This window comes from Camelina sativa, chromosome 6 (assembly GCF_030686135.1).
Source record: "Camelina sativa cultivar CO46 ecotype springtype chromosome 6, ASM3068613v1".
Classification (NCBI taxonomy): Eukaryota; Viridiplantae; Streptophyta; class Magnoliopsida; order Brassicales; family Brassicaceae; genus Camelina; species Camelina sativa.
Genome location: NC_141885.1, coordinates 9,004,785 through 9,028,203, shown reverse-complemented (window position 1 = coordinate 9,028,203; position 23,419 = coordinate 9,004,785).

The following is a 23,419-nucleotide window of genomic DNA, read 5'->3' as shown; positions in this document are numbered from 1 at the left end:
AAAACCGAGAGAAAACATTGATTTGAAGCAGTAAACAGCTATGTTACTCTTTCTAGGGTCAAAATATGTAACAATCCAATGCATTTGACTAATTATAAGAGTTCGGGTTGATTTGGAGTGTTTAAACACCACGTTTACCCATTTTGTCCCGAAACAAGCTAAAATCGAGAAAACATTGATTCGAAGCAGTGAACAGCTTTGTTACTGTTTCTAGGGTCAGAATGTGTGACAATCCAATGCATTTGACTAATTGTAAGAGTTCGGGATGAATTTGGAGTGTTTAGACAACACTTAAGCCCGTTTTATCCCAAAACAAGCTTAAACCAAGAAAACATGCTAAAACCGATAGAAAACATTAATTTGAAGCAGTAACCAGCTATGTTACTCTTTCTAGGGTCAATATATGTAACAATCCAATGCATTTGACTAATTATAAGAGTTCGGGTTGAATTTGGAGTGTTTAAACACCACTTTTACCCATTTTGTCCCGAAACAGGCTAAAACCGAAAATACACTGATTCAAAGGAGTGAACAGCTTTTTACTGTTTCTAGGGTCAAAATGTGTGACAATCCAATGAATTTTACTAATTGTAAGAGTTCCAGAAAAATTTGGAGTGTTTAGACAACACTTAAACCGTTTTATTCTAAACAGGCTTAAACCGAGAAAACAGGCTAAAACCGAGAGAAACATGGATTCGAAGCAGTAAACAGCTATTTTACTCTTTCTAGGGTCAAAATATGTAACAATCCAATGCATTTGACTAATTATATGAGTTCGGGTTGAATTTGGAGTGTTTAGACACCACTTTTACCCATTTTGTCCTGAAACAGGCTAAAACCGAGAAAACATTGATTCGAAGAAGTAAACAGCTTTGTTACTGTTTCTATGGTCAGAATGTGTGACCATTCAATGCATTTGACTAATTGTAAGAGCTCAGGACGAATTTGTAGTGTTTAGACAAAAATTAAGCTCGTTTTATCGCAAACAGGCTTAAACCGAAAAACAGGCTAAAACCAAGAGAAACATTGATTCGAAGCAGTAAACAGCTATGTTACCAATGCATTTGACTAATTGTAAGAGCTCGGGATGAATTTGTAGTGTTTAGACAACACTTAAACCCGTTTTATCCCAAAACAAGCTTAAACCAAGAAAACATGCTAAAACCGAGAGAAAACATTGATTTGAAGCAGTAAACAGCTATGTTACTCTTTCTAGGGTCAAAATATGTAACAATCCAATGCATTTGACTAATTATAAGAGTTCGGGTTGATTTGGAGTGTTTAAACACCACGTTTACCCATTTTGTCCCGAAACAAGCTAAAATCGAGAAAACATTGATTCGAAGCAGTGAACAGCTTTGTTACTGTTTCTAGGGTCAGAATGTGTGACAATCCAATGCATTTGACTAATTGTAAGAGTTCGGGATGAATTTGGAGTGTTTAGACAACACTTAAGCCCGTTTTATCCCAAAACAAGCTTAAACCAAGAAAACATGCTAAAACCGATAGAAAACATTAATTTGAAGCAGTAACCAGCTATGTTACTCTTTCTAGGGTCAATATATGTAACAATCCAATGCATTTGACTAATTATAAGAGTTCGGGTTGAATTTGGAGTGTTTAAACACCACTTTTACCCATTTTGTCCCGAAACAGGCTAAAACCGAAAATACACTGATTCAAAGGAGTGAACAGCTTTTTACTGTTTCTAGGGTCAAAATGTGTGACAATCCAATGAATTTTACTAATTGTAAGAGTTCCAGAAAAATTTGGAGTGTTTAGACAACACTTAAACCGTTTTATTCTAAACAGGCTTAAACCGAGAAAACAGGCTAAAACCGAGAGAAACATGGATTCGAAGCAGTAAACAGCTATTTTACTCTTTCTAGGGTCAAAATATGTAACAATCCAATGCATTTGACTAATTATATGAGTTCGGGCTGAATTTGGAGTGTTTAGACACCACTTTTACCCATTTTGTCCTGAAACAGGCTAAACCCGAGAAAACATTGATTCGAAGAAGTAAACAGCTTTGTTACTGTTTCTATGGTCAGAATGTGTGACCATTCAATGCATTTGACTAATTGTAAGAGCTCAGGACGAATTTGTAGTGTTTAGACAAAAATTAAGCTCGTTTTATCCCAAACAGGCTTAAACCGAGAAAATAGGCTAAAACCGAGAGAAACATTGATTCGAAGCAGTAAACAGCTATGTTACCAACGCATTTGACTAATTGTAAGAGCTCGGGATGAATTTGTAGTGTTTAGACAACACTTAAACCCGTTTTATCCCAAAACAAGCTTAAACCAAGAAAACATGCTAAAACCGAGAGAAAACATTGATTTGAAGCAGTAAACAGCTATGTTACTCTTTCTAGGGTCAAAATATGTAACAATCCAATGCATTTGACTAATTATAAGAGTTCGGGTTGATTTGGAGTGTTTAAACACCACGTTTACCCATTTTGTCCCGAAACAAGCTAAAATCGAGAAAACATTGATTCGAAGCAGTGAACAGCTTTGTTACTGTTTCTAGGGTCAGAATGTGTGACAATCCAATGCATTTGACTAATTGTAAGAGTTCGGGATGAATTTGGAGTGTTTAGACAATACTTAAGCCCGTTTTATCCCAAAACAAGCTTAAACCAAGAAAACATGCTAAAACCGATAGAAAAAATTGATTTGAAGCAGTAACCAGCTATGTTACTCTTTCTAGGGTCAATATATGTAACAATCCAATGCATTTGACTAATTATAAGAGTTCGGGTTGAATTTGGAGTGTTTAAACACCACTTTTACCCATTTTGTCCCGAAACAGGCTAAAACCGAAAATACACTGATTCAAAGGAGTGAACAGCTTTTTACTGTTTCTAGGGTCAAAATGTGTGACAATCCAATGAATTTTACTAATTGTAAGAGTTCCAGAAAAATTTGGAGTGTTTAGACAACACTTAAACCGTTTTATTCTAAACAGGCTTAAACCGAGAAAACAGGCTAAAACCGAGAGAAACATGGATTCGAAGCAGTAAACAGCTATTTTACTCTTTCTAGGGTCAAAATATGTAACAATCCAATGCATTTGACTAATTATATGAGTTCGGGCTGAATTTGGAGTGTTTAGACACCACTTTTACCCATTTTGTCCTGAAACAGGCTAAACCCGAGAAAACATTGATTCGAAGAAGTAAACAGCTTTGTTACTGTTTCTATGGTCAGAATGTGTGACCATTCAATGCATTTGACTAATTGTAAGAGCTCAGGACGAATTTGTAGTGTTTAGACAAAAATTAAGCTCGTTTTATCCCAAACAGGCTTAAACCGAGAAAATAGGCTAAAACCGAGAGAAACATTGATTCGAAGCAGTAAACAGCTATGTTACCAACGCATTTGACTAATTGTAAGAGCTCGGGATGAATTTGTAGTGTTTAGACAACACTTAAACCCGTTTTATCCCAAAACAAGCTTAAACCAAGAAAACATGCTAAAACCGAGAGAAAACATTGATTTGAAGCAGTAAACAGCTATGTTACTCTTTCTAGGGTCAAAATATGTAACAATCCAATGCATTTGACTAATTATAAGAGTTCGGGTTGATTTGGAGTGTTTAAACACCACGTTTACCCATTTTGTCCCGAAACAAGCTAAAATCGAGAAAACATTGATTCGAAGCAGTGAACAGCTTTGTTACTGTTTCTAGGGTCAGAATGTGTGACAATCCAATGCATTTGACTAATAGTAAGAGTTCGGGATGAATTTGGAGTGTTTAGACAATACTTAAGCCCGTTTTATCCCAAAACAAGCTTAAACCAAGAAAACATGCTAAAACCGATAGAAAAAATTGATTTGAAGCAGTAACCAGCTATGTTACTCTTTCTAGGGTCAATATATGTAACAATCCAATGCATTTGACTAATTATAAGAGTTCGGGTTGAATTTGGAGTGTTTAAACACCACTTTTACCCATTTTGTCCCGAAACAGGCTAAAACCGAAAATACACTGATTCAAAGGAGTGAACAGCTTTTTACTGTTTCTAGGGTCAAAATGTGTGACAATCCAATGAATTTTACTAATTGTAAGAGTTCCAGAAAAATTTGGAGTGTTTAGACAACACTTAAACCGTTTTATCCTAAACAGGCTTAAACCGAGAAAACAGGCTAAAACCGAGAGAAACATGGATTCGAAGCAGTAAACAGCTATTTTACTCTTTCTAGGGTCAAAATATGTAACAATCCAATGCATTTGACTAATTATATGAGTTCGGGTTGAATTTGGAGTGTTTAGACACCACTTTTACCCATTTTGTCCTGAAACAGGCTAAAACCGAGAAAACATTGATTCGAAGAAGTAAACAGCTTTGTTACTGTTTATATGGTCAGAATGTGTGACCATTCAATGCATTTGACTAATTGTAAGAGCTCAGGACGAATTTGTAGTGCTTAGACAAAAATTAAGCTCGTTTTATCCCAAACAAGCTAAAACCGAAAAACAGGCTAAAACCGAGAGAAACATTGATTCGAAGCAGTAAACAGCTATGTTACCAATGCATTTGACTAATTGTAAGAGCTCTGGATGAATTTGTAGTGTTTAGACAACACTTAAACCCGTTTTATCCCAAAACAAGATTAAACCAAGAAAACATGCTAAAACTGAGAGAAAACATTGATTTGAAGCAGTAAACAGCTATGTTACTCTTTCTAGGGTCAAAATATGTAACAATCCAATGCATTTGACTAATTATAAGAGTTCGGGTTGATTTGGAGTGTTTAAACACCACGTTTACCCATTTTGTCCCGAAACAAGCTAAAATCGAGAAAACATTGATTCGAAGCAGTGAACAGCTTTGTTACTGTTTCTAGGGTCAGAATGTGTGACAATCCAATGCATTTGACTAATTGTAAGAGTTCGGGATGAATTTGGAGTGTTTAGACAACACTTAAGCCCGTTTTATCCCAAAACAAGCTTAAACCAAGAAAACATGCTAAAACCGATAGAAAACATTGATTTGAAGCAGTAACCAGCTATGTTACTCTTTCTAGGGTCAATATATGTAACAATCCAATGCATTTGACTAATTATAAGAGTTCAGGTTGAATTTGGAGTGTTTAAACACCACTTTTACCCATTTTGTCCCGAAACAGGCTAAAACCGAAAATACACTGATTCAAAGGAGTGAACAGCTTTTTACTGTTTCTAGGGTCAAAATGTGTGACAATCCAATGAATTTTACTAATTGTAAGAGTTCCAGAAAAATTTGGAGTGTTTAGACAACACTTAAACCGTTTTATTCTAAACAGGCTTAAACCGAGAAAACAGGCTAAAACCGAGAGAAACATGGATTCGAAGCAGTAAACAGCTATTTTACTCTTTCTAGGGTCAAAATATGTAACAATCCAATGCATTTGACTAATTATATGAGTTCGGGTTGAATTTGGAGTGTTTAGACACCACTTTTACCCATTTTGTCCTGAAACAGGCTAAAACCGAGAAAACATTGATTCGAAGAAGTAAACAGCTTTGTTACTGTTTATATGGTCAGAATGTGTGACCATTCAATGCATTTGACTAATTGTAAGAGCTCAGGACGAATTTGTAGTGCTTAGACAAAAATTAAGCTCGTTTTATCCCAAACAAGCTAAAACCGAAAAACAGGCTAAAACCGAGAGAAACATTGATTCGAAGCAGTAAACAGCTATGTTACCAATGCATTTGACTAATTGTAAGAGCTCTGGATGAATTTGTAGTGTTTAGACAACACTTAAACCCGTTTTATCCCAAAACAAGCTTAAACCAAGAAAACATGCTAAAACCGAGAGAAAACATTGATTTGAAGCAGTAAACAGCTATGTTACTCTTTCTAGGGTCAAAATATGTAACAATCCAATGCATTTGACTAATTATAAGAGTTCGGGTTGATTTGGAGTGTTTAAACACCACGTTTACCCATTTTGTCCCGAAACAAGCTAAAATCGAGAAAACATTGATTCGAAGCAGTGAACAGCTTTGTTACTGTTTCTAGGGTCAGGATGTGTGACAATCCAATGCATTTGACTAATTGTAAGAGTTCGGGATGAATTTGGAGTGTTTAGACAACACTTAAGCCCGTTTTATCCCAAAACAAGCTTAAACCAAGAAAACATGCTAAAACCGATAGAAAACATTGATTTGAAGCAGTAACCAGCTATGTTACTCTTTCTAGGGTCAATATATGTAACAATCCAATGCATTTGACAAATTATAAGAGTTCGGGTTGAATTTGGAGTGTTTAAACACCACTTTTACCCATTTTGTCCCGAAACAGGCTAAAACCGAAAATACACTGATTCAAAGGAGTGAACAGCTTTTTACTGTTTCTAGGGTCAAAATGTGTGACAATCCAATGAATTTTACTAATTGTAAGAGTTCCAGAAAAATTTGGAGTATTTAGACAACACTTAAACCCGTTTTATCCCAAAACAAGCTTAAACCAAGAAAACATGCTAAAACCGAGAGAAAACATTGATTTGAAGCAGTAAACAGCTATGTTACTCTTTCTAGGGTCAAAATATGTAACAATCCAATGCAGTTGACTAATTATAAGAGTTCGGGTTGATTTGGAGTGTTTAAATACCACGTTTACCCATTTTGTCCCGAAACAAGCTAAAATCGAGAAAACATTGATTCGAAGCAGTGAACAGCTTTGTTACTGTTTCTAGGGTCAGAATGTGTGACAATCCAATGCATTTGACTAATTGTAAGAGTTCGGGATGAATTTGGAGTGTTTAGACAACACTTAAGCCCGTTTTATCCCAAAACAAGCTTAAACCAAGAAAACATGCTAAAACCGATAGAAAAAATTGATTTGAAGCAGTAACCAGCTATGTTACTCTTTCTAGGGTCAATATATGTAACAATCCAATGCATTTGACTAATTATAAGAGTTCGGGTTGAATTTGGAGTGTTTAAACACCACTTTTACCCATTTTGTCCCGAAACAGGCTAAAACCGAAAATACACTGATTCAAAGGAGTGAACAGCTTTTTACTGTTTCTAGGGTCAAAATGTGTGACAATCCAATGAATTTTACTAATTGTAAGAGTTCCAGAAAAATTTGGAGTGTTTAGACAACACTTAAACCGTTTTATCCTAAACAGGCTTAAACCGAGAAAACAGGCTAAAACCGAGAGAAACATGGATTCGAAGCAGTAAACAGCTATTTTACTCTTTCTAGGGTCAAAATATGTAACAATCCAATGCATTTGACTAATTATATGAGTTCGGGCTGAATTTGGAGTGTTTAGACACCACTTTTACCCATTTTGTCCTGAAACAGGCTAAACCCGAGAAAACATTGATTCGAAGAAGTAAACAGCTTTGTTACTGTTTCTATGGTCAGAATGTGTGACCATTCAATGCATTTGACTAATTGTAAGAGCTCAGGACGAATTTGTAGTGTTTAGACAAAAATTAAGCTCGTTTTATCCCAAACAGGCTTAAACCGAGAAAATAGGCTAAAACCGAGAGAAACATTGATTCGAAGCAGTAAACGGCTATGTTACCAACGCATTTGACTAATTGTAAGAGCTCGGGATGAATTTGTAGTGTTTAGACAACACTTAAACCCGTTTTATCCCAAAACAAGCTTAAACCAAGAAAACATGCTAAAACCGAGAGAAAACATTGATTTGAAGCAGTAAACAGCTATGTTACTCTTTCTAGGGTCAAAATATGTAACAATCCAATGCATTTGACTAATTATAAGAGTTCGGGTTGATTTGGAGTGTTTAAACACCACGTTTACCCATTTTGTCCCGAAACAAGCTAAAATCGAGAAAACATTGATTCGAAGCAGTGAACAGCTTTGTTACTGTTTCTAGGGTCAGAATGTGTGACAATCCAATGCATTTGACTAATAGTAAGAGTTCGGGATGAATTTGGAGTGTTTAGACAATACTTAAGCCCGTTTTATCCCAAAACAAGCTTAAACCAAGAAAACATGCTAAAACCGATAGAAAAAATTGATTTGAAGCAGTAACCAGCTATGTTACTCTTTCTAGGGTCAATATATGTAACAATCCAATGCATTTGACTAATTATAAGAGTTCGGGTTGAATTTGGAGTGTTTAAACACCACTTTTACCCATTTTGTCCCGAAACAGGCTAAAACCGAAAATACACTGATTCAAAGGAGTGAACAGCTTTTTACTGTTTCTAGGGTCAAAATGTGTGACAATCCAATGAATTTTACTAATTGTAAGAGTTCCAGAAAAATTTGGAGTGTTTAGACAACACTTAAACCGTTTTATCCTAAACAGGCTTAAACCGAGAAAACAGGCTAAAACCGAGAGAAACATGGATTCGAAGCAGTAAACAGCTATTTTACTCTTTCTAGGGTCAAAATATGTAACAATCCAATGCATTTGACTAATTATATGAGTTCGGGCTGAATTTGGAGTGTTTAGACACCACTTTTACCCATTTTGTCCTGAAACAGGCTAAACCCGAGAAAACATTGATTCGAAGAAGTAAACAGCTTTGTTACTGTTTCTATGGTCAGAATGTGTGACCATTCAATGCATTTGACTAATTGTAAGAGCTCAGGACGAATTTGTAGTGTTTAGACAAAAATTAAGCTCGTTTTATCCCAAACAGGCTTAAACCGAGAAAATAGGCTAAAACCGAGAGAAACATTGATTCGAAGCAGTAAACAGCTATGTTACCAACGCATTTGACTAATTGTAAGAGCTCGGGATGAATTTGTAGTGTTTAGACAACACTTAAACCCGTTTTATCCCAAAACAAGCTTAAACCAAGAAAACATGCTAAAACCGAGAGAAAACATTGATTTGAAGCAGTAAACAGCTATGTTACTCTTTCTAGGGTCAAAATATGTAACAATCCAATGCATTTGACTAATTATAAGAGTTCGGGTTGATTTGGAGTGTTTAAACACCACGTTTACCCATTTTGTCCCGAAACAAGCTAAAATCGAGAAAACATTGATTCGAAGCAGTGAACAGCTTTGTTACTGTTTCTAGGGTCAGAATGTGTGACAATCCAATGCATTTGACTAATTGTAAGAGTTCGGGATGAATTTGGAGTGTTTAGACAATACTTAAGCCCGTTTTATCCCAAAACAAGCTTAAACCAAGAAAACATGCTAAAACCGATAGAAAACATTGATTTGAAGCAGTAACCAGCTATGTTACTCTTTCTAGGGTCAATATATGTAACAATCCAATGCATTTGACTAATTATAAGAGTTCGGGTTGAATTTGGAGTGTTTAAACACCACTTTTACCCATTTTGTCCCGAAACAGGCTAAAACCGAAAATACACTGATTCAAAGGAGTGAACAGCTTTTTACTGTTTCTAGGGTCAAAATGTGTGACAATCCAATGAATTTTACTAATTGTAAGAGTTCCAGAAAAATTTGGAGTGTTTAGACAACACTTAAACCGTTTTATTCTAAACAGGCTTAAACCGAGAAAACAGGCTAAAACCGAGAGAAACATGGATTCGAAGCAGTAAACAGCTATTTTACTCTTTCTAGGGTCAAAATATGTAACAATCCAATGCATTTGACTAATTATATGAGTTCGGGCTGAATTTGGAGTGTTTAGACACCACTTTTACCCATTTTGTCCTGAAACAGGCTAAACCCGAGAAAACATTGATTCGAAGAAGTAAACAGCTTTGTTACTGTTTCTATGGTCAGAATGTGTGACCATTCAATGCATTTGACTAATTGTAAGAGCTCAGGACGAATTTGTAGTGTTTAGACAAAAATTAAGCTCGTTTTATCCCAAACAGGCTTAAACCGAGAAAATAGGCTAAAACCGAGAGAAACATTGATTCGAAGCAGTAAACAGCTATGTTACCAACGCATTTGACTAATTGTAAGAGCTCGGGATGAATTTGTAGTGTTTAGACAACACTTAAACCCGTTTTATCCCAAAACAAGATTAAACCAAGAAAACATGCTAAAACCGAGAGAAAACATTGATTTGAAGCAGTAAACAGCTATGTTACTCTTTCTAGGGTCAAAATATGTAACAATCCAATGCATTTGACTAATTATAAGAGTTCGGGTTGATTTGGAGTGTTTAAACACCACGTTTACCCATTTTGTCCCGAAACAAGCTAAAATCGAGAAAACATTGATTCGAAGCAGTGAACAGCTTTGTTACTGTTTCTAGGGTCAGAATGTGTGACAATCCAATGCATTTGACTAATTGTAAGAGTTCGGGATGAATTTGGAGTGTTTAGACAACACTTAAGCCCGTTTTATCCCAAAACAAGCTTAAACCAAGAAAACATGCTAAAACCGATAGAAAACATTGATTTGAAGCAGTAACCAGCTATGTTACTCTTTCTAGGGTCAATATATGTAACAATCCAATGCATTTGACTAATTATAAGAGTTCAGGTTGAATTTGGAGTGTTTAAACACCACTTTTACCCATTTTGTCCCGAAACAGGCTAAAACCGAAAATACACTGATTCAAAGGAGTGAACAGCTTTTTACTGTTTCTAGGGTCAAAATGTGTGACAATCCAATGAATTTTACTAATTGTAAGAGTTCCAGAAAAATTTGGAGTGTTTAGACAACACTTAAACCGTTTTATTCTAAACAGGCTTAAACCGAGAAAACAGGCTAAAACCGAGAGAAACATGGATTCGAAGCAGTAAACAGCTATTTTACTCTTTCTAGGGTCAAAATATGTAACAATCCAATGCATTTGACTAATTATATGAGTTCGGGTTGAATTTGGAGTGTTTAGACACCACTTTTACCCATTTTGTCCTGAAACAGGCTAAAACCGAGAAAACATTGATTCGAAGAAGTAAACAGCTTTGTTACTGTTTATATGGTCAGAATGTGTGACCATTCAATGCATTTGACTAATTGTAAGAGCTCAGGACGAATTTGTAGTGCTTAGACAAAAATTAAGCTCGTTTTATCCCAAACAAGCTAAAACCGAAAAACAGGCTAAAACCGAGAGAAACATTGATTCGAAGCAGTAAACAGCTATGTTACCAATGCATTTGACTAATTGTAAGAGCTCTGGATGAATTTGTAGTGTTTAGACAACACTTAAACCCGTTTTATCCCAAAACAAGCTTAAACCAAGAAAACATGCTAAAACCGAGAGAAAACATTGATTTGAAGCAGTAAACAGCTATGTTACTCTTTCTAGGGTCAAAATATGTAACAATCCAATGCATTTGACTAATTATAAGAGTTCGGGTTGATTTGGAGTGTTTAAACACCACGTTTACCCATTTTGTCCCGAAACAAGCTAAAATCGAGAAAACATTGATTCGAAGCAGTGAACAGCTTTGTTACTGTTTCTAGGGTCAGAATGTGTGACAATCCAATGCATTTGACTAATTGTAAGAGTTCGGGATGAATTTGGAGTGTTTAGACAACACTTAAGCCCGTTTTATCCCAAAACAAGCTTAAACCAAGAAAACATGCTAAAACCGATAGAAAACATTGATTTGAAGCAGTAACCAGCTATGTTACTCTTTCTAGGGTCAATATATGTAACAATCCAATGCATTTGACAAATTATAAGAGTTCGGGTTGAATTTGGAGTGTTTAAACACCACTTTTACCCATTTTGTCCCGAAACAGGCTAAAACCGAAAATACACTGATTCAAAGGAGTGAACAGCTTTTTACTGTTTCTAGGGTCAAAATGTGTGACAATCCAATGAATTTTACTAATTGTAAGAGTTCCAGAAAAATTTGGAGTATTTAGACAACACTTAAACCCGTTTTATCCCAAAACAAGCTTAAACCAAGAAAACATGCTAAAACCGAGAGAAAACATTGATTTGAAGCAGTAAACAGCTATGTTACTCTTTCTAGGGTCAAAATATGTAACAATCCAATGCAGTTGACTAATTATAAGAGTTCGGGTTGATTTGGAGTGTTTAAATACCACGTTTACCCATTTTGTCCCGAAACAAGCTAAAATCGAGAAAACATTGATTCGAAGCAGTGAACAGCTTTGTTACTGTTTCTAGGGTCAGAATGTGTGACAATCCAATGCATTTGACTAATTGTAAGAGTTCGGGATGAATTTGGAGTGTTTAGACAACACTTAAGCCCGTTTTATCCCAAAACAAGCTTAAACCAAGAAAACATGCTAAAACCGATAGAAAAAATTGATTTGAAGCAGTAACCAGCTATGTTACTCTTTCTAGGGTCAATATATGTAACAATCCAATGCATTTGACTAATTATAAGAGTTCAGGTTGAATTTGGAGTGTTTAAACACCACTTTTACCCATTTTGTCCCGAAACAGGCTAAAACCGAAAATACACTGATTCAAAGGAGTGAACAGCTTTTTACTGTTTCTAGGGTCAAAATGTGTGACAATCCAATGAATTTTACTAATTGTAAGAGTTCCAGAAAAATTTGGAGTGTTTAGACAACACTTAAACCGTTTTATTCTAAACAGGCTTAAACCGAGAAAACAGGCTAAAACCGAGAGAAACATGGATTCGAAGCAGTAAACAGCTATTTTACTCTTTCTAGGGTCAAAATATGTAACAATCCAATGCATTTGACTAATTATATGAGTTCGGGTTGAATTTAGAGTGTTTAGACACCACTTTTACCCATTTTGTCCTGAAACAGGCTAAAACCGAGAAAACATTGATTCGAAGAAGTAAACAGCTTTGTTACTGTTTCTATGGTCAGAATGTGTGACCATTCAATGCATTTGACTAATTGTAAGAGCTCAAGACGAATTTGTAGTGTTTAGACAAAAATTAAGCTCGTTTTATCCCAAACAGGCTAAAACCGAAAAACAGGCTAAAACCGAGAGAAACATTGATTCGAAGCAGTAAACAGCTATGTTACCAATGCATTTGACTAATTGTAAGAGCTCTGGATGAATTTGTAGTGTTTAGACAACACTTAAACCCGTTTTATCCCAAAAAAGGCTTAAACCAAGAAAACATGCTAAAACCGAGAGAAAACATTGATTTGAAGCAGTAAACAGCTATGTTACTCTTTCTAGGGTCAAAATATGTAACAATCCAATGCATTTGACTAATTATAAGAGTTCGGGTTGATTTGGAGTGTTTAAACACCACGTTTACCCATTTTGTCCCGAAACAAGCTAAAATCGAGAAAACATTGATTCGAAGCAGTGAACAGCTTGTTACTGTTTCTAGGGTCAGAATGTGTGACAATCCAATGCATTTGACTAATTGTAAGAGTTCGGGATGAATTTGGAGTGTTTAGACAACACTTAAGCCCGTTTTATCCCAAAACAAGCTTAAACCAAGAAAACATGCTAAAACCGATAGAAAACATTGATTTGAAGCAGTAACCAGCTATGTTACTCTTTCTAGGGTCAATATATGTAACAATCCAATGCATTTGACAAATTATAAGAGTTCGGGTTGAATTTGGAGTGTTTAAACACCACTTTTACCCATTTTGTCCCGAAACAGGCTAAAACCGAAAATACACTGATTCAAAGGAGTGAACAGCTTTTTACTGTTTCTAGGGTCAAAATGTGTGACAATCCAATGAATTTTACTAATTGTAAGAGTTCCAGAAAAATTTGGAGTGTTTAGACAACACTTAAACCCGTTTTATCCCAAAACAAGCTTAAACCAAGAAAACATGCTAAAACCGAGAGAAAACATTGATTTGAAGCAGTAAACAGCTATGTTACTCTTTCTAGGGTCAAAATATGTAACAATCCAATGCAGTTGACTAATTATAAGAGTTCGGGTTGATTTGGAGTGTTTAAACACCACGTTTACCCATTTTGTCCCGAAACAAGCTAAAATCGAGAAAACATTGATTCGAAGCAGTGAACAGCTTTGTTACTGTTTCTAGGGTCAGAATGTGTGACAATCCAATGCATTTGACTAATTGTAAGAGTTCGGGATGAATTTGGAGTGTTTAGACAACACTTAAGCCCGTTTTATCCCAAAACAAGCTTAAACCAAGAAAACATGCTAAAACCGATAGAAAAAATTGATTTGAAGCAGTAACCAGCTATGTTACTCTTTCTAGGGTCAATATATGTAACAATCCAATGCATTTGACTAATTATAAGAGTTCAGGTTGAATTTGGAGTGTTTAAACACCACTTTTACCCATTTTGTCCCGAAACAGGCTAAAACCGAAAATACACTGATTCAAAGGAGTGAACAGCTTTTTACTGTTTCTAGGGACAAAATGTGTGACAGTCCAATGAATTTTACTAATTGTAAGAGTTCCAGAAAAATTTGGAGTGTTTAGACAACACTTAAACCGTTTTATTCTAAACAGGCTTAAACCGAGAAAACAGGCTAAAACCGAGAGAAACATGGATTCGAAGCAGTAAACAGCTATTTTACTCTTTCTAGGGTCAAAATATGTAACAATCCAATGCATTTGACTAATTATATGAGTTCGGGTTGAATTTAGAGTGTTTAGACACCACTTTTACCCATTTTGTCCTGAAACAGGCTAAAACCGAGAAAACATTGATTCGAAGAAGTAAACAGCTTTGTTACTGTTTCTATGGTCAGAATGTGTGACCATTCAATGCATTTGACTAATTGTAAGAGCTCAGGACGAATTTGTAGTGTTTAGACAAAAATTAAGCTCGTTTTATCCCAAACAGGCTAAAACCGAAAAACAGGCTAAAACCGAGAGAAACATTGATTCGAAGCAGTAAACAGCTATGTTACCAATGCATTTGACTAATTGTAAGAGCTCGGGATAAATTTGTAGTGTTTAGACAACACTTAAACCCGTTTTATCCCAAAACAAGCTTAAACCAAGAAAACATGCTAAAACCGAGAGAAAACATTGATTTGAAGCAGTAAACAGCTATGTTACTCTTTCTAGGGTCAAAATATGTAACAATCCAATGCATTTGACTAATTATAAGAGTTCGGGTTGATTTGGAGTGTTTAAACACCACGTTTACCCATTTTGTCCCGAAACAAGCTAAAATCGAGAAAACATTGATTCGAAGCAGTGAACAGCTTTGTTACTGTTTCTAGGGTCAGAATGTGTGACAATCCAATGCATTTGACTAATTGTAAGAGTTCGGGATGAATTTGGAGTGTTTAGACAACACTTAAGCCCGTTTTATCCCAAAACAAGCTTAAACCAAGAAAACATGCTAAAACCGATAGAAAACATTGATTTGAAGCAGTAACCAGCTATGTTACTCTTTCTAGGGTCAATATATGTAACAATCCAATGCATTTGACAAATTATAAGAGTTCGGGTTGAATTTGGAGTGTTTAAACACCACTTTTACCCATTTTGTCCCGAAACAGGCTAAAACCGAAAATACACTGATTCAAAGGAGTGAACAGCTTTTTACTGTTTCTAGGGTCAAAATGTGTGACAATCCAATGAATTTTACTAATTGTAAGAGTTCCAGAAAAATTTGGAGTATTTAGACAACACTTAAACCCGTTTTATCCCAAAACAAGCTTAAACCAAGAAAACATGCTAAAACCGAGAGAAAACATTGATTTGAAGCAGTAAACAGCTATGTTACTCTTTCTAGGGTCAAAATATGTAACAATCCAATGCAGTTGACTAATTATAAGAGTTCGGGTTGATTTGGAGTGTTTAAATACCACGTTTACCCATTTTGTCCCGAAACAAGCTAAAATCGAGAAAACATTGATTCGAAGCAGTGAACAGCTTTGTTACTGTTTCTAGGGTCAGAATGTGTGACAATCCAATGCATTTGACTAATTGTAAGAGTTCGGGATGAATTTGGAGTGTTTAGACAACACTTAAGCCCGTTTTATCCCAAAACAAGCTTAAACCAAGAAAACATGCTAAAACCGATAGAAAAAATTGATTTGAAGCAGTAACCAGCTATGTTACTCTTTCTAGGGTCAATATATGTAACAATCCAATGCATTTGACTAATTATAAGAGTTCAGGTTGAATTTGGAGTGTTTAAACACCACTTTTACCCATTTTGTCCCGAAACAGGCTAAAACCGAAAATACACTGATTCAAAGGAGTGAACAGCTTTTTACTGTTTCTAGGGTCAAAATGTGTGACAATCCAATGAATTTTACTAATTGTAAGAGTTCCAGAAAAATTTGGAGTGTTTAGACAACACTTAAACCGTTTTATTCTAAACAGGCTTAAACCGAGAAAACAGGCTAAAACCGAGAGAAACATGGATTCGAAGCAGTAAACAGCTATTTTACTCTTTCTAGGGTCAAAATATGTAACAATCCAATGCATTTGACTAATTATATGAGTTCGGGTTGAATTTAGAGTGTTTAGACACCACTTTTACCCATTTTGTCCTGAAACAGGCTAAAACCGAGAAAACATTGATTCGAAGAAGTAAACAGCTTTGTTACTGTTTCTATGGTCAGAATGTGTGACCATTCAATGCATTTGACTAATTGTAAGAGCTCAAGACGAATTTGTAGTGTTTAGACAAAAATTAAGCTCGTTTTATCCCAAACAGGCTAAAACCGAAAAACAGGCTAAAACCGAGAGAAACATTGATTCGAAGCAGTAAACAGCTATGTTACCAATGCATTTGACTAATTGTAAGAGCTCTGGATGAATTTGTAGTGTTTAGACAACACTTAAACCCGTTTTATCCCAAAAAGGCTTAAACCAAGAAAACATGCTAAAACCGAGAGAAAACATTGATTTGAAGCAGTAAACAGCTATGTTACTCTTTCTAGGGTCAAAATATGTAACAATCCAATGCATTTGACTAATTATAAGAGTTCGGGTTGATTTGGAGTGTTTAAACACCACGTTTACCCATTTTGTCCCGAAACAAGCTAAAATCGAGAAAACATTGATTCGAAGCAGTGAACAGCTTGTTACTGTTTCTAGGGTCAGAATGTGTGACAATCCAATGCATTTGACTAATTGTAAGAGTTCGGGATGAATTTGGAGTGTTTAGACAACACTTAAGCCCGTTTTATCCCAAAACAAGCTTAAACCAAGAAAACATGCTAAAACCGATAGAAAACATTGATTTGAAGCAGTAACCAGCTATGTTACTCTTTCTAGGGTCAATATATGTAACAATCCAATGCATTTGACAAATTATAAGAGTTCGGGTTGAATTTGGAGTGTTTAAACACCACTTTTACCCATTTTGTCCCGAAACAGGCTAAAACCGAAAATACACTGATTCAAAGGAGTGAACAGCTTTTTACTGTTTCTAGGGTCAAAATGTGTGACAATCCAATGAATTTTACTAATTGTAAGAGTTCCAGAAAAATTTGGAGTGTTTAGACAACACTTAAACCCGTTTTATCCCAAAACAAGCTTAAACCAAGAAAACATGCTAAAACCGAGAGAAAACATTGATTTGAAGCAGTAAACAGCTATGTTACTCTTTCTAGGGTCAAAATATGTAACAATCCAATGCAGTTGACTAATTATAAGAGTTCGGGTTGATTTGGAGTGTTTAAACACCACGTTTACCCATTTTGTCCCGAAACAAGCTAAAATCGAGAAAACATTGATTCGAAGCAGTGAACAGCTTTGTTACTGTTTCTAGGGTCAGAATGTGTGACAATCCAATGCATTTGACTAATTGTAAGAGTTCGGGATGAATTTGGAGTGTTTAGACAACACTTAAGCCCGTTTTATCCCAAAACAAGCTTAAACCAAGAAAACATGCTAAAACCGATAGAAAAAATTGATTTGAAGCAGTAACCAGCTATGTTACTCTTTCTAGGGTCAATATATGTAACAATCCAATGCATTTGACTAATTATAAGAGTTCAGGTTGAATTTGGAGTGTTTAAACACCACTTTTACCCATTTTGTCCCGAAACAGGCTAAAACCGAAAATACACTGATTCAAAGGAGTGAACAGCTTTTTACTGTTTCTAGGGACAAAATGTGTGACAGTCCAATGAATTTTACTAATTGTAAGAGTTCCAGAAAAATTTGGAGTGTTTAGACAACACTTAAACCGTTTTATTCTAAACAGGCTTAAACCGAGAAAACAGGCTAAAACCGAGAGAAACATGGATTCGAAGCAGTAAACAGCTATTTTACTCTTTCTAGGGTCAAAATATGTAACAATCCAATGCATTTGACTAATTATATGAGTTCGGGTTGAATTTAGAGTGTTTAGACACCACTTTTACCCATTTTGTCCTGAAACAGGCTAAAACCGAGAAAACATTGATTCGAAGAAGTAAACAGCTTTGTTACTGTTTCTATGGTCAGAATGTGTGACCATTCAATGCATTTGACTAATTGTAAGAGCTCAAGACGAATTTGTAGTGTTTAGACAAAAATTAAGCTCGTTTTATCCCAAACAGGCTAAAACCGAAAAACAGGCTAAAACCGAGAGAAACATTGATTCGAAGCAGTAAACAGCTATGTTACCAATGCATTTGACTAATTGTAAGAGCTCTGGATGAATTTGTAGTGTTTAGACAACACTTAAACCCGTTTTATCCCAAAAAAGGCTTAAACCAAGAAAACATGCTAAAACCGAGAGAAAACATTGATTTGAAGCAGTAAACAGCTATGTTACTCTTTCTAGGGTCAAAATATGTAACAATCCAATGCATTTGACTAATTATAAGAGTTCGGGTTGATTTGGAGTGTTTAAACACCACGTTTACCCATTTTGTCCCGAAACAAGCTAAAATCGAGAAAACATTGATTCGAAGCAGTGAACAGCTTGTTACTGTTTCTAGGGTCAGAATGTGTGACAATCCAATGCATTTGACTAATTGTAAGAGTTCGGGATGAATTTGGAGTGTTTAGACAACACTTAAGCCCGTTTTATCCCAAAACAAGCTTAAACCAAGAAAACATGCTAAAACCGATAGAAAACATTGATTTGAAGCAGTAACCAGCTATGTTACTCTTTCTAGGGTCAATATATGTAACAATCCAATGCATTTGACAAATTATAAGAGTTCGGGTTGAATTTGGAGTGTTTAAACACCACTTTTACCCATTTTGTCCCGAAACAGGCTAAAACCGAAAATACACTGATTCAAAGGAGTTATGAACCGGCACACACACTTGTCCGTACGACCGTACGGACGTCCGTACGACCAACCAACGGGCCATCCTCAAATAGAAGTCTTCATGAGCCCAATCCACCAAAGAGATCCTCCAACGGTCGCCATTCATCTCGATCCTTCCTTTGTAGCCGTTGGAGCAAGTTGTAAGAGAGAAGAGGAGATCACATGTTAGAATAAGGAGATGTCGCTTTCTCCTCATATTAGTGTGCATAGGATCCTAAGAGAATATCCTATTTGTATATGTCTTTAAATAGTTTGTAAGTATCATACTAATAGAAGTAAGAAAAGAGTTTATTCTCTTTCTCCAACACTCTCTCTCTCAATCGTTCACTCTCCTCACTCTTTACACGATTTCACTCTCTTCCATAATCTCTTGATTACTCTACTCTCAAACTTACATGGTATCAGAGCAGATTTGATTCTGTTCTTGCCTCAAATCTCCATCACTCCCTTCCGCATTCTCTTTCTTGTTCTTGAAATTTCTTGTTCTTGAATCTTCTTTCTTTAACCGTTGGACAATAGCTTTAACCAACGGTCTCTTCATCTTTTTCCATGGAAACTACCAAAACTCTCATTGTTCCAGTTACTCTCAAGGGAGAGAATTACTTACTGTGGGCTAGAACCACAAAGACAGCCCTATGCGGCCGAGGACTTTGGTCCCATGTTGAGACGAGCGAAGCTCCTAGTGGCGAGACCACCAAAGACGGCAAGGATCTTGTCGATGAGAAGAACAAGTGGTTTCAAGAAGATCAGGGAGTCCTAGCTATCATTCAAAACTCCCTAGATGCACCTATACTTGAAGCTTACTCTTATTGCGAGACAGCAAAAGACTTGTGGGACACTCTCAAGAATGTTTTTGGGAATGTTACAAATGTAAACCGAATTTTTGAGATTAAGAGGGCCATCAACAACCTCAACCAAGAAGACATGGAGTTCACCAAGCACTTTGGGAAGTTTAGGTCCCTTTGGGCTGAACTAGAGATGCTCCGGCCGGCGACTATAGATCCGGCCATTCTGAATGAGAGGCGTGAACAAGATAAGGTGTTCGGCCTTCTCTTGACCTTGAACCCCTCCTACAATGACCTTATCAAGCATATTCTACGGTCGGACAAGCTCCCTAGCCTTGATGATGTCTGTAACCAAATTCAAAAGGAGCATGGCTCCATGGGATTGTTTGGCGGCAAGGGAGAACTTGTGACCGCTAACAAAGCTGAGACGGCATCAGCAAACAAGGGCTACTACAAGCCGGAGGACAAGAACAACCCGCCATTTTGTGAGCATTGTAAGAAGCTTGGTCACTTCAAGAGCCGCTGCTGGATTCTACACCCTCATCTAGCACCACCGCCGGGTACCATCCGAGGTGGACGACCAAACCGCGGAGGACCACCGAGAGCTCATCAAGCAGTAGCCATGGGGGAGTCATCAATCTCTGAGCAACCTCAACAAGTGACCAGTGGAACTGCTCTTGCTGCAGCATCGTCCGAGCTGGTAAGGCGGTCCGACCTTGATGCGCTCATCAAAGCCATCAAAGAGGCCACCGGTAAGGCGTTTCTTGCCTCAAACAAAATTAAACCCCTCATAGTTGATTCTGGTGCATCCCATCACATGATTAGTGATTCTAGGCTAATTAGTAATATTAAACCTGCTAATGGTAATGTGATAATAGCAAATGGTGAGAAAGTACCAGTTAAAGGCATTGGAAACTTGAAACTATTTGATAAGGAGACTAAGGCATTTTATATGCCAAACTTTACTTCTAACTTGCTATCAGTTAAGAGAGCCACTACTGATTTAAATTGTTATGCTATATTTGGTCCTAACAATGTTCATTTTCAGGATATTGAGACAAGTAAGGTTCTTGGTCAAGGAGGATCCAAGGATGACCTCTATGTGCTTGAGGACTTGAACTTATCTTCTAATGCATCTTGTTTTAATTCGGTTATTATGAAACCTAGTGATTCTATTTTACATGCTAGGCTAGGACACCCTCACACAAGAGCTTTATCTTTAATATTTCCTAATGTTTCTTTTCAAAATGATGAGTGTGAGGCTTGTATTCTTGGTAAACATTGCAAGGCTGTTTTTCCTAAATCTATTACTATTTATGAAAAATGTTTTGATTTAATTCATTCTGATGTTTGGACATCTCCTTGCTTATCTAGAGATAATCAAAAGTATTTTGTGACTTTTATTGATGAAAAATCAAAATATACTTGGATAACTTTACTTCCCTCTAAGGATAGAGTCCTTGAGGCCTTTACTAATTTTCAAAATTATGTCACTAACCACTTTCATGCCAAGATTAAAATTTTGAGATCAGATAATGGTGGAGAGTACACAAGCCATGCCTTTAAGCAATATCTAGCCAAACATGGAATTCTTCATCAAACTAGCTGTCCTTACACACCACAACAAAATGGAGTGGCTGAGAGAAAGAATAGGCATCTCATGGAAGTAGCAAGGTCTATGATGTTTCACACAAGGGTTCCAAAGAGGTTTTGGGGAGATGCTGTGCTAGCCGCTTGTTATCTTATTAACCGCACACCAACAAAGATCCTAAAGGATGTGTCTCCATTTGAGGTATTAACGAATGACAAACCTACATTTGATCACTTACGAGTGTTTGGTTGTGTGTGCTATGTGTTGCGACCAGGTGAGCTAAGAGACAAGCTTGATGCAAAGAGTACAAAGGCTATGTTTCTTGGCTACTCTACCACACAAAAGGGGTATAAGTGCTATGAACCTACAACAAGGAGGGTTCTAGTATCTCGTGATGTCAAGTTCATGGAGACACAAGGTTTTTACGATGAGAAGAATTGGGATGAGCTCCGTAACCTCTCTGATTCACCATCTGATCGGACGCGCAACCTCCGAGTAATCCTTGAGCGACTAGGTCTTGAAAACGATCGGATCACTACCGAGTCAGCCAGACCAGCATCACCAGAGCAACCTGAGCCATTTACTGAGCCTGAGCCTGCTACACATGCCGATGACCATACTGAGCAGCATGAGGAAGCACCCGAGTCACTCGCGGACAACACGGCCGAAACAACCGAGGAGACGGCTGAACAGCTTGAGGAGATCATTACTCCAGGACGAGCCAACTCCGAAGCTGGGGCTATAGTTCCTCTTCGGCGCAGCCAACGTATTAGGTATCCTCCTAGTCATTGGAAGAACACCCGTGTGTACTACAACAACATGGCCGTTGCTCATCCGATTCAGGCCGTGTGCACCTTGGCTCATTTTCCGATAGAGCATCATATTGATCAAGAATAAGCCTATGGCGTCCGTACAGTCCGTACCGTCCGTACGTGCAAGCAATAAGGCCGAGTGAAGCACTAAGGCCGAGTCATCTATGTGTGAGGATAGTGAGGAGGCCTGCTTACCTTCAGCCCATGAGAAGGATCGAGAATCCCTTGTGTAGCCGTTAGGGAGAAAGCGCAAGTGGACAAGAGTGGAAGACTAGGACAAGTCGCTATCACCGATCACCTACCCCCTCTCTCTCCTAATTGTCGATTTCTTTTGTTTCTATTTTAGGTCATGTGGTCGCCCTAGCTGCCTCCCTATTTAAACCTTTGTCATGTGTTGTATTTGGTATATTCTACCTAATTCTAATCTATTATCACTCTCTTTCATACTATTCGCCACCAACTCTTCTTCTTCATTCTAAACCTCTCAAATCTCTCTAAGTCTTCCGCTTATTTCAACATGGTATCAGAGCTAGGTTGTCGTTCTTGATAACCTATCTCTTCTATTCTTCCATTCTTCATTCTTGTTCACTCGATTCTCAGTCCTATTTCTCTTTATTCTCCGGGTAAAAGCTTTGTCCATCGGTCCATAGCGGTTAAACCATGGAAAACGCCAAACCCATTGTCATGCCGGTTGTTCTCAAAGGAACAAACTACTTGCTGTGGACTAGAACCACAAGAACTGCCCTTGGAGGTCGTGGTCTTTGGAGTCATGTCGAGAGTGACTATGCTCCAAAACAAAACCTCAAAGGAGAAGATGAAGGCGCTTCCGAGGAGGAAGTAGAAGAAGAGAGCGAGAGGAAGGCCAAGTGGTTCCAAGAAGACCAAGTTGTCCTATCTGTTCTCCAAAACTCTCTTGACACACCAATCCTTGAGGCCTACTCATATTGCGAGACGGCCAAGGAGTTGTGGGAGACACTTAAAGGTGTCTATGGCAATATCTCCAACTTGACTCGGGTCTTTGAGGTCAAGAAGGCCATAAATGAGCTTAACCAAGATGATGTGGAGTTCACTAAACATCTTGGCAAGTTTCGAGCTTTATGGTCCGAGCTTGACATGTTGCGGCCGAGTACACTCGATCCGAGTGTGTTGACTGAAAGAAAGGAGCAAGACAAGATCTTTGGTCTCCTTCTTACTTTAAACCCATCCTTCAACGATCT